Raw genomic sequence first — 8,664 nt, forward strand, 5'->3', positions numbered from 1 at the left:
TCATACTAAGGATTTTAATTCACACTCAAAAATTCAGAGAAATAATTTTATGTAAGCAAAATATGAATAGTCACAGGAAATATGTATTCTTCCCACAATGCATTGTGAGACCTGTCTCTGTGTTTGTTTGTGAAACTATTCACTGCCTCTGTCTGGGACCCGTTGCTATGGTAATTAATTATCTGCACCTGGGCTGGCTCTCTCTGTCAGGCAGGATGCTGGTTTCTATACTTGTGAGACACCTAGCGTCGGTCTCAGGGCCCTGACAAAAAACCATAAGCCCTAGGAAAATTTTGAAAACATTTTACGGGAGCAGGCATGTGTATCTATATCATGACCAACTTTGAGATCAATAGGCTGATATTCGTGCCTGTGAGGGGGAGTTAAAAAGAGTTTTGGAGTCAGACCTCCACTGTGCTGTGTGTGTGTTTCAGAGAGAAATCTTAGTGATTCTGTGAGACACTCAGTCTAAACTTTTGTCGTTTTTCTCAATTTATGTCGTCATTTTATCTCAGAATCCCACTAAAAGTAATAGCTCCCTTCTCGGCATCGAGCCGCACGATTTGATACAACTTTTGTGGGTGGGCACGCAGCGGTACGAGCCGCATTAACGGTGATGGAAGAAAAATAAATAATCTATAATAATAATAAAGAGACATTCTATTAGGTGAAGAACAATAGGTGCCTGCCATGCAATGCATGGAGGCAGTGACAGTCACTGCTCTCCCTATGCATTGCTATGGGCAGGCCCCAATAAAGAGATAGCTTGTTGGGTGTAGAATAGTAGGTTCCTGCCATGCACTGCATAGCAGGCCCCAATTAGAAATCCACTTACTTAGACAACTTAAAAAGCTTGAAAATGGCTCATGATTCAACCATGATATTGTGCCAGAAAAATGAAACAGTTTCCACACACCCTATCTCAGAAGGAAGCAGCAGAAAGTAGACAAAACACAAATCTTTACACATAGCCATTAGTCATGCACCCATGGGGATGGGTGTAAATCTTCAGCAGTCGATGGGTAAGACACAGACACCCTGGATGAGTGCCATTCCAGAAACACAAGAACAGCCTTGTACGCACAGACACACACCCAAGAGCAGCTTAGAGAGGCTAATTAGTCTGACAAGTGTGTTTTGGACTCAGAGAACCCAAAGAAAACCTATGTTTACAGTGAGAAAACACACTGAAATGTCTTGGTCAGGCACAGTGAAGTTCTGCATGATTACTATGAACAATAGAAATGCACAACATACAAAATTATCACGCAATATTAATGCCTGAAACAGATTGCTGGGATGCAATATGTGGTTAAGTGCTAAAGTTTAAGTTCCATCAATGTAAACTCTGGTATCCATTATAATATCTGGCCACTTGCATGGACTTCACTGTTCTTTATACCTAGATCTAATACAGATGTTAAAAATATTTTGTCTGTATGTTGCATTATAAAGAGCTGTGCTGAAGAGCATATGTGCTCTGACTCGTGCACAGATTTCTCAACTTCAGTTGTGATGCTGAATAAACAGGTAGGTTTTAAACATTAAGACCTAGACAATTCAACTCTATATTTAAGTTATCGTCAGTTCCCCTGGTGAACTGGTTGCTATACCAACACTTCTGATAAGGAAGGGGATCACTGGAAATCTGTTGCACAACTTTCTTTGGTTTGCTTTGTTGTGCCACCTGTGGGAACACACTTCAGATTATGTAAATGTCTCCTTTCTGTTAGTAAAGCACAGCATTGGTCCATGGATAATGCTCAAACACAAGCACACATCCTAGGGAAACCTCAAACTTCGCAATGTCTCCTAAATCTCTTTAAAGTCAAGGACTTTATAAGGCGATTATCGCAAGAACACATCATTCTAACTATGTTAACTATTTACAAATAAAATCGGCTTGCATCCAACTTTGATGTCTGCAGTTGTCAGAGGTTTTATTTTTAGATTTTCAGCACAGTGTCTTTTGACCTCCGTTTCAAACCTGCTGAACTTTTGATTCCAGATATCTTAGTTTACCACTTGCCTAGATGCTGCAGCTACATCTTTTCCATCAATGTCCTGCTAATTTTGACTAAAATAGGAAGAAATTAGTGTATTTTATTTGTCCATTGCATGCTACATAAAAATTCTGATGTGTTTTTGTTTGCATTTGGGTTTTTTATGAAAACTTACATTTTAGGAAAACCTATCCTGGCGCCCTTGCTCATCATGGATTTCTTTGCGATTAAAATGATCAAGAGTTTGCTAAAGGAATGCTGTTGCTGTATTTTAAACGAAAAGGGATTATTTCTTATTTAATGTATTCAAATATTGTATAAAAGAGGCCTATGTGGTTAAATGGAAAATCTGCAGAATGTGTCAATTATTTTATCCAATTAATCAAATAGTCATCAGAATAACTGATAGTTTATGCATTTACTAAGATAATTGTTAGCTTCAATCCTAGATCATTCCCAGCAGAGATGTTATTTAAACAGCTGAAAATTGGAGGTTGCAGTGGTGCAGGGGTAAAGTATGCGACTCATGTATGTGGCTGTCACAGGTTCGAGTCCCGCCCCCTTGACCTTTCCTGGACAATCCGCTCCACTTTTTTGTGGCGCAAAATGAGTCGTCATGTGAAGTCAAGCAGCCAATGCAAACATATTTAAATCCTAAATGGTTCAGCTAATCATCTGTTTCCTGAAGTCTCTGCTCCAAGACTGACGAAACTCATGCAGACTTTGGGGAAAAAATCTAGTTAGTCTCCTCAGGTGAGATCCAAAAAAGTAAGCTTAGCCTAAAAGCACTGTATTTTGAAAGTTAGGATTTTAACTGGTAGAAAACCAGACAGTGAAACAGTTGTTGCCATACTTCATTGTTGGCTACATTCCTAATCAGTCAGTGTTGTGAACACAAAGCTGTGCAACAGGTTTTTAAAGATACCACGGCAGTTAGATTTGAGACGTGGCTCTGAAATAGATCAACAGATGACAGCAGGGGAGAAACGACTGAACACACAGTGAGGATAGTCTGGTCTTCAAGACGTTTCCTTCTCTTTATTTTCACTTTGGACATGAGCTTTTTAAAAACTGTGTGACACTGAACTGGCAACAATCCAAACATCTATATGCTGGTGCTCCTCTGTCAGGGCCAACTCAGTTTCCAAACCAAACAGTATTTCTCTTGGCAGTGTGATTTTTCTCTGAGTGACAAATAAAGCAAGAAAAGTTTGTCTTCCTAGTTTGTCACTATGAGTCAGAGAAGTGGTACAGGAATGATATGATCTGTCATTATTTTCTTGTTATTTCATGTTTAATTCAGCTTTTTTGTGTCAACATGTTTGACCCTGTTATTAAACTAACTGACAGAACGGACCTGAACAATCCTCAAGTTTACATCATAAATCACTAAAGGAAAGATGGGGACCCGAGTTTCATTTAAGTTTCAAACGACTGCAGACTTATCTGTTGGCCTAGAGACCTAAAACTTGACTCCGATTCAAGTCTCATAAAGAATTTTATTCCAAGAACTCTATCCTGTCAGGAAGCCTGTTAGATGACTAGGTGACAGACTGAAGGGCATAAAAATGACAGATGAATGGTACACATGTATTCTCTGTAATATTTCTCAACAATAAAAGTCAAAAAAGCCTACATTACTTAAATGTGGCAGCATGTCTTAACAGGCACAAGAAAATCCTCCCCTGTCTGAGCTAGGTCGGCTAATCAACTGATTTTGAGTGGAATCAGAACACAGTCGTAGCTTAGAGAGGAGCCCAAGTTACATATTAGACAGACCTCTTCCAACTGTTTTTAAATCTTTGCTCATGTCACATTTATTAACTATGGTTTTTGCTTCTTTTAGGTGTTGATTTCATGGTTGTTACTAAGTAAAATTGGATTGGATAACTAGGATGTATGTAATTGCATGTATGGGTGATAGGACTGAAACGACTATTTGTGAAGAGCCTCGAGATAACTTGTGAATTGACACTAAATAAATAAGTACAGTGATCCCTCATTTTTCGTGGGGGTTGCGTTCTGAAAATAACTCGTGATAAGTGAAATCCGCGAAGTAGTTACCTTTAATTTTTACGATTATTATACAGCATAATTAAATACTCTGCATTGAAACCAATGAACAAAACCTGTTTTCAGGTCTGCGGATGTGCGTGTGCATAAATCGGGCCTTAATGTGATCCGGAGTCATGTCATTACATATGTCGGGGCAGCTTGGAGGAGCGGGGCAGCTCCTCCCGAGATTCACAGCTGTATCTACGGCAGAGTGATGGATCTCGTCAACCGAGCCTCCGGTCGGGTTTTGCGCTGATTCTGGTCAGTTTTTTCCAGCAGACATTCAAAGTTTCAGATTTCATCTCCTGATTGGCCAAGCTGTATTACTTATATTTAAATACCGTAACACAGATAGAGAAGAACCGCAGAGACTGTTTAGCCAATCAGGACGCAGAACACAATGCACTGTGAAAAAAAAACTGCACAAAAAAAATTCCGCGAAGCAGCGAGACCGCGTAAGGTGAACCGCGTTATAGCGAGGGATCACTGTAAACTGAACTGAATGAGTCATGGAATAGGGATCTGTGTAATTGTTTTTCCAACCAAACCAATGTCTGGTCTCTACACAACACACCTGGTCAGTGAAAATCAGGACCTAGTTATCAGTAGCTATACAAAATGGAATGCACATTTCAGAGTTGGTGAGTTGATACAATCTATTGGGATTCCTTAAATATGAACCAATCCTGATGTAAAAGCATAACCACAGCACCAGACAAATATTGGAAAATGGCACCAAAGTGGGCAGTGCCAAAAGGGGCACAGCAAAAAATGGGAATATGATGATTTTAGCCCCCTCTAGTGACCTTTTTCCAGAAAAGCGTCTAGTGACAAGTCTACTAACTTACTTTTATATTATCGGAGACGTTGGGGACATTTGAAAGCACCAACTGATCTGCAGTACCTGTCCTGAGCAAACGGCAAGCACTGCCATGAAAACCAGCCTGTCATCCTGCAGCAGCAGAGCAGAGAGGACACCCATTCTACTCTGTGTCCACATTACAAATGAATCATACTGCACATGTGCAAAGCTGAAGAACGCAATGATTGCAATTCCAATTCCTGACTTGCCATGCAGGCCTGTCTGAGTGAGATGTTTTATACCGAAACGGCATAAAACTGTGACATGGACTTCAACCAGCTTGTACAGTTTGCAACCATAGGAAAATTTAAAACCAGTAGACACCCTTTAACCCCAAAAGGCCATCACTAAAATGTTTTTAGGCCCAATATTGAAAAATGAAACAAGTTTACATAAAAATATCACAATTTACACCATAACAAATAGGGGTGAGTAAAAACATCTATTAATCAATACATCACAATATTTTTTTTTCTAATTCAATATTGATTCAGGGAATTGATTAGATTCCCTGGTCAGTCGGTTCACACGATATTGTGAGAAACACTTTTGTTAGCCACACACACTTTCCATGGACATTTGAGATTTCACAGTTGATCATTTAATATTTAAAATTTTCACCCATTGTTTATATCCAGTTTTACAGCATCTGAAGTGTGACTCACATCTGTGATGTAACAGTCAAGGCAACCATCTCTTTAACAATCCACCAATCAGGCACTCTTCAATAAAAGCCACATGACACCCCGTCTGGAGACGGACAAAAGCACCTGAAGGATCTCTGACCAGCAGGAACAAGAAAAGATGAAGACTGAATTATAGGTTTTGGAGGAAACCAGGTGTGGCTCATCACCTTCTCTACAGTGAAGCATGGTGGTGGCAGCATCATGTTATAGGGATATTTTGTAACATCACCACAAACTGACTGCAGCAGTGACCAGAGACATGCTGAATGAAAACCTGCTGCAGAGTGTCTTGACCTCAGACTGGAGCGACGCTTCATTAGTTCAGCAGGACAACGACCCAAAGGAGAGGCTTCAGAACCTCTCTGTGGACATTCTGGAGTTCCAGTCTGAACTCTGGAAGGCCATGCCAGAGTTCAGACTGGAATCTGACTGAAAATCTCTGAAGACGGCTGACAGATGCCGTCCATCCAACCTGATGGACTTTACTAAACCTTCATGTGAAAAGGGACAAGATCCAGCTCATACATAAATGTTACTATTTGATGCACTGTACCAGATTATAGCATAAGCTAATTCACATCTCAGTCACTTAACATGGTGTAAAAATAGATATACAAAAATAGATGTACAATACATTAGTACTTTCCAGGTGCACTGTATAATGAATTATATGGAAGTAAAAAAGGTCAAATCAATGTAGCTGGATGGCTAACGTTTATGAGAACATATTGGTCAAGGTCCAATGTATTTATAAAGCATGTTACATTCTAAAACAGCTCCTGTATAGACAGTAGCTGCTGCATAACTATAGATTAATTGTGCAGATGCATTTTTGGGAAGTATATTGTGACATAGAGAAAAAAATCATATGCAGAAATATTTAGAATGTGGGAAGCATTTGAAAGTCGCAGACTTTCAGCCTATATGAAGGTTGGCGTTCATATAGGCTGAAATACATAATGAATACCCTGATAGAGTCAAATAGAATTATGATTTAATAAGCATTGGCTTCTTCCTATGTTTCAAACTGAATAAATGTTTTTATTTTGATGTTTGATTATCCTTCCCATTTTTATTTTTGTATTTTTTTATTTCTCTGCTGACACTCATGATTAAAATAAATATTTCACCACCATAATCAACAACCCTGAAATCTGAAAGGGGTTTATGGTTTGCTGTGTATTCTGACACTTTTCTTTGAAAATGACAACTTATTCAGTCACAGAAACCTGTCTAACTGGAGCACACAGGCCAACCTTCATACCAGACACGCACTTATCAGTCTTGGTGACCTACGACCCTGCGGCTGATTTACCAATGTTTTTTCCTCAGATTATTGCAGATGAACACCCAACAAGCTGCAATTTTGCAGAAGTTTCTGACCCAGTCAAAATCCTTAAACTGTCCATTCCTCATCCTTCTAACACATCAACTTTGAAGACAAAATGTTCACTTCATGACAAACATATCCCACCTGGTTGAAAGATCAAAGGTCAATAACAATGTCAACCTGATGGACAGTGTCACATCTAAACTCAGCAGAATCCATTTCAAGTGGTTTGCACTGATCTAGACACTGTCGCAGACTTCCAAGTAACAAAACCTAAATTTCCCAAGAAAGGCCATGAGCAGCAACAAGTGGCTTGTTTGGCTGTTTGAAAAAATTTAAGTAGCTTATTTCTTGCAAAAATATGGAAGAAACTATATCTAAAGATCTTTGAAGCTGACTTAATCTAATGCTTCTAATTCAAAAAATGGTCAATAAATCATTTTACTAAAAGCTCACATAGTCACACCGGACATTTGACAAACAAAAGACTTCCACCACGCCTCCTGGTGTGTTCTTAATCTTTTAAATTAATTCAAATGCAAAACTACTTTATTAATCCCAAAGGGAAATTAAATGGGAGGTGGGCCTAAAAGTTACCAAAGTAATTGAAACATTTCCAAATATGAAAGTTAATTACAGATTTTAGATTCAATCAAACTTAAGTATATTTTAACTGTCAAACACACAAAATGGTTCAGCGCTCACTGCTTTTCCATCTGAATGGATCGTGCAAAGGAAAAGTTCACTGGTTGCTAGGCAACAGCAGAAGTAAGTAAGGTGCAAGATTGCAGGATCAGATTTTCATCATGTTAGAAAAGTATTACTACAGCCGAACGGAGGACCTCAAGCTAATGGTGAAGTTCAAATATCTCCATGCCACAACAAAACCAGGAACCAGCTTTTTGAGTTATTTACAGATTCCTAAAGTGTGGATTCTAAGCTTTCCAAAGATAAATACATTTTAAAAAATGATTACATGGCCGTTAGGCACTCTGCAAACAAGAATAAAGAGAAAACAGATCTCAAAGTTTCAAAACTATTGTTGTCCCCAAACCTGATCAGCTGCCTGGGTGTTACAGGGTGTGTCTATTCAATTGATGCATTTCTGGTTTTAATGGTAAGTTGGGATTCTCATGATATTTAGGCTGCCACTGTTGGATGGTGAGTGAAATATAGATGAAGTAATGGCAACAAAGTAAACTACAGTGAAACAAACTAGAGGGAAGATGGTGGATCTTACCATGTGTCGCTTGCAATCCCAATATGCACACTAGTAGTAATTTAGAAATATTTTAATGTATTCATGCTGAAACCATGAAATCAAATTTAACAGCATTGATATTCTTAACAAACAAACGTTACATTTCTATCTATCTGTGGTTTGTGTTAAAGCGTTACCATTTACGGGACCCTGAAGGTTTGAGGGCCTTAAGCAGCTGCTTAGCCTTGGGCCGGCTCTAAAAGTGATCAGCATCACATTGTGTTTTTAGATCCACTAACTGATGGCTTCATTTGGATTTAACAAAAGTGCAAATAATTGATATTTATTTTAATTGTATTTTTTGATTTGTTGTTTTAAGACTCAGTTGTGGGTTTTTATGTATTGTCAGTAATGTCTTCCGTAATATTTAATATCTTTTAATACAAAAACACAGTGGACCACCTCGGTGCCCCGACCACCAGGCTGAGCAAGTTTTCTGGGGGAAACCCTGCAGTCAGTAACTTTTG

General features: G+C 38.8%; 1 long non-coding RNA gene across 1 annotated transcript in view; it reads left to right on the forward strand.

Moving 5' to 3' along the window:
* Positions 1–1,427: 1,427 nt before the first annotated feature.
* Positions 1,428–8,664, forward strand: part of LOC106939494 (uncharacterized) — a 23,618-nt gene continuing 16,381 nt past the window's right edge. The window contains exons 1-2 of the long non-coding RNA XR_001422862.1: positions 1,428–1,441; positions 2,748–2,756. This is a non-coding gene — a long non-coding RNA (uncharacterized LOC106939494). The remainder of the gene's footprint in view (positions 1,442–2,747; positions 2,757–8,664) is intronic.

This window comes from Poecilia latipinna, unplaced genomic scaffold, assembly GCF_001443285.1.
Source record: "Poecilia latipinna isolate Pla-1442-1.1 unplaced genomic scaffold, P_latipinna-1.0 Scaffold2889, whole genome shotgun sequence".
Lineage (NCBI taxonomy): Eukaryota > Metazoa > Chordata > Actinopteri > Cyprinodontiformes > Poeciliidae > Poecilia > Poecilia latipinna.